This window comes from Vombatus ursinus, unplaced genomic scaffold (assembly GCF_900497805.2).
Source record: "Vombatus ursinus unplaced genomic scaffold, bare-nosed wombat genome assembly UNPS02014841.1, whole genome shotgun sequence".
NCBI classification, from domain to species: Eukaryota; Metazoa; Chordata; class Mammalia; order Diprotodontia; family Vombatidae; genus Vombatus; species Vombatus ursinus.
Window position 1 is genome coordinate 12,944,282 of NW_020954619.1, and position 4,456 is coordinate 12,948,737.

The 4,456-nt window shown below is 37.1% G+C and overlaps 1 pseudogene; it reads left to right on the plus strand.

Annotated features, from left to right (window-relative positions):
• The first annotated feature begins 1,950 nt into the window (after positions 1-1,950).
• On the plus strand, positions 1,951-2,781 carry LOC114026568 (annotated as a pseudogene).
• Positions 2,782-4,456: the final 1,675 nt, after the last annotated feature.

Consider the following 4,456-nt stretch of genomic DNA (forward strand, 5'->3'; position numbering starts at 1 on the left):
CTTTGTTTAAAGAATGTAGTGTTAGTGAGTTTGGAGTTAGGGGGACTGGAAGTTAAAAAAATGGAACTCTCTATGTTCTCAAATTTTTCCCTACTCCAAAAAGTCTTCTATAACAATAATCCATTGTATATTGCTTTGTTTTTTAAAGCAGGCAACAGATAAGCAAATATGAATGGTGAGTATATAGACTATGAAGTAACGTTTCAGGTTTCTATGGGTGGCTTATGAAATTAGTCTCTTCACTGTAAGGCCACACCTCACACATAAACAGAGCTTATTGTTATAAGCAAACAGAGCCTTAAACAAAGTTAATTGGGCATATGATATAATTATATGTCTTATCTTTTTTATTTTAAGGCAATTGGGGTTAAGTGACTTGCCCAGGGTCACACAGCTAGTAAGTGTCAAGTGTTTGGTCTGAGGCCAGATTTGAACTCAGGTCCTCCTGACTTCAGGGCCAGTGCTCTCTCTACTGCACCACCTAGCTGCCCCTATGTTTTATCTTTATGTTGTATGCTCTTTAAGTACAAGTGGTAAGCTCTTCATGTTAGTGGCAGTGGTCAATAATATGTCTTTAAAAATAATAATACTAAAATTGACCTGTGGCCTCTTCAGTGAGGTTATTCCTTCCAGTGGCATAGGTCACAAGACATCTATTCCTGTCTATTCTATGACATTCTTGTCTATGTCCTCCTATGAATTCATCACTAGGGATCTACTGAACATTCTAGGGCTCTCTAGATTGCTCTTGTCATTAAAAGGATACCAGTGGATCCCATATCTTCTTTTTCCTCAACCATTTCTTTGACATATATTACTCCACTTCTTCAAAATGCATTGTTTATAATGAGTGTCAGCATGCTCTTTCCCTTTGAATGATCCTCAATTTCAATTCTTTGGAGGATAATCACAATATGATTCACCAGCATACAGCAGCACTGGAAGAATATTGGTATTAAAAAAGAAGATGGACTTTTTTCCATGGGCAAGGGCTCAGGGTCATCTAAAGAACTTTGTAATATTCCAAAGGCAATTTCCTTTGGGAAGAACTGTTAGTATAACCACCATTAAATGTTGTTACTAATATTATTATCGATGCAGTTGTTGCTGTTGTCCTGACCTGTGATTTCATCAGTGTGATTATTTCTCAGTATAGAAACTTCCTGCGTTGACACAGATTAGCAATTAATCTGACACAAAGTCTTGGAGAATTTATGGGGATCACTGACAGGTTGAACACCTTGTCTGTGTTCACAGAAACAGGACTGGAATCTAGATTATCTTAACCTCTCTCTGCTATGCTATCCTGCCTCCTATGATAACAATTATTACTACTCTGATTTCACAGCTTCTTTGTTGATTTATCATTTAAAATGTGTTTTTATTAGTCAAGGATGAGTTCCTGATGGTCATGACTCTTGACAAAAGAGTACTGTGGAGACAGATGACTCTTTATAGGGAGAGGTGCCCTAAAGATGCCTCAGTGATCATTGGAGTAGATAAAGGAAATTTCCCGCCCCAACTAAGTACGAAACAAGGAATTTTGTAGTGATAGACAATGAAAGCTTACAATTCAAGTTCCATATAATAAAAACACATTTTTATAGCTTTCCTTTCTTCAGTCTTTAGGGTCTCTTACTAGTCTTAAAGCTAATGAACTGTTCACTCACCATTCCTAAGGAAACCTAAGAGTATAGTTCCCACCCACTCCCTTACCTTGGACAGAGACACATATTTGGTATAATAAAATTACCAAAGAAGGTATACTCCCTTTCTAGAGAGTCTTAATAGGTAGATGTGCTGTGATGTCAAAAGCAAGAGGACGCATGTGGTTGGGCCCATACTCTGGGGGCCACAGCATGATGGGAAAGCCAAAGGTGAGGACCAGCTGGGTGAGAAGTGGAAAGTTCTAGCTAAGGTCCTTAGGGAGGCCCTGAGGAAAGGGGCTGCATGGAATGGGGCCCTGTAGCAGCCTCAGTCATGGCCTGTGGTCTCCTACCTGGCTTAAACATCTTGGAGATCAAGATTCAGTAGAGGTGCCCCATTTTGTGTTCATGCACTGGAAGCAATAGCAGGATAAGGAAAAATCGGCAGTCAAGAAAAAGCTTAAAAAAGTAAGAGAAACACTTGGAGATGAGACACCACCAAAAACCAGTGCCCAAGACCATAAAAACCAGAGTTTATGATGAGATTTTAGTAGGCCCTAATGATAAAGAGATTGTTTATGAGGAAGCTACAGATGAATCTACTTCTTATTTCAACAGATGGACTTCTCCCAAGATTCTTTATTATCACATCAGACAGTAGACCTTGTGGGAGAGCAGTGAGGTTCTGGGAACAGCTGTCCACTGTTATACCAAACTCATATGTTTATTGCCAAAGAGGACTAGCTCTGAAATTTCCAGTGTTTGCCTCTTCAGAAAGGTAAAGAGGAAAAGGAAAGAACCTACCCAACATGCACCTGAAGTAATTCTGAATAATTTTACAAGAAGACTGGGTCATTCCATTGGATGTGTGTTTGGTTCTCTCTTCCTTCATGATCTTTAGTTTATTGAAAGGCAAGTTGCAACATCCCATAATCAGAAGGATTACAGCTTTTTCAGGTTTCACAGATATATTTTTAAGAGTGAAAAGTAAATGGGCATTCAAGAATTTGGACCATGTTTTACCTTAAAATTAAGATCTCTTCAAAATGGAATCTTTGATTCTAAATAAGGAGAATAAAAATGAGTTCATGAGTCCTGTGAAATGGACACAAGTAGGAGGAAATTTCATTTATGAAGTACTGAGAAAGCAGAATTGGAGATTACCTGACCAGGACTGTTTTGAACTTTGTTAGTTATTTTTGACTGGAGACCTCTTGTCTGAAGAAAGCCACACTCACTTTTCATCCATATAATTGTCAGTGAAGATTCTTCAATCGATTGATTATTCTTTGAATTTGTCAGATCTATGTATTAATACTAAACAAAATGAGTGTTGGGGTATGTTCTTTAATATATTCTTTGTTATAACTTTCACTTTGTATTGAGAGCTGGGAATTGTATAAATTCTCCTCCCCTTTTAAAGTCAGGTTGCTGTCCGAAAGAAGAAAAAAGAATAATTGTAGAATGACCGCAAAGAGAATTAGACTAGGAGTCTACGGACCTAAATTCTAGTACTTCTGGTCACATACCAACTCATTGAAAGTACCTTTTTTGAATCTATCCATCAGACAGATGATAATCTTGCAATAATATCTTGCAGTATTATATGATGTTGCTGTGATGGGGAGCAGAAGAGAATGTCGAATGGTTCATCAGAATTTTTCACCATTACAGAAACAATAACTCAAAGGACATCCCATATGAACTGGATCAAGTTTATGCACATTGAACTAAATATGCTACACTTTTTACAGATTTACCCTATAATTCTTTAAAACCTATTAACCCTTAAAGAACTACAAAAAAGCAATTTTAATCTATTTATTGTATTCTTGCCAGTGTATGAAACAGCAGATGAGAGAGTCTGACACAAGTAGAAATTTGGATGATTAACTTGGCATATTGTTGTACATAATTTTTGCAGGCTTCCGAATTTTCAGGCTTCTCCTTTGACTAGTCACAATTTACATCACATCACATCACATCACATCATCACATCACATCACATCACATCACATCACATCACATCACATCACATCACATCACATCACATCACATCACATCACATCACATCACATCACCTAACAGATCCATATATAAAAACTGAATTTGGAGATCTGAAGGGGGAAAAAGGTGACATAGAAGAACAATCATCTTAAAGGGGAATATATTCATACACCAAAAGTATATAAAACAAGTGATCCTAGAACACACCCAAAATGTGGGATATCATAGAGTATTGGTACTGAGTCAAAAGATGTGGACTTCTAGTTCCTGCTGTATCTTTTGCCACCCTGTGAATTTTTAACCACTCATAGCCAGAGTCTCGCTTATATGATATAGTTTAAGTACCTCTTAGAGTTGTGTGAACCAAATAACTTACTTGTATACCTGTTATTCATTGATTTGTGAATAGAGCTAGATTGTAATATAATGTTAAATGTAGAACATGCTACTGTAACTATTAATGGAAAGAATTTATATTAAAGATACTTTATCCTAGCAGCATGTTAAAGAAAAAAGCATTAGGAATACTCACTCTATCCCCTCAAAATATTTCCCTTATCTTGTTTGTTGAAGCCTTAAATTCCTTTATCAGAGTACAAAGTTTTCCATCCAACAACCAGAGGACAATGCAAATATTTCAGGGAGAGGTAAAAACATGTTACTTGAAATTTATTCATACTCAATTGCAAGTGACTGAAATAAGATTTGAACTCCAACCTGAGAGGAAGAAAGGAAAGAAGGGGAGAGTGTGGTGACCCTTCTTACCAGAAGAAGACAGAAGGGGGTAGGCAGGTGTAGGGAAG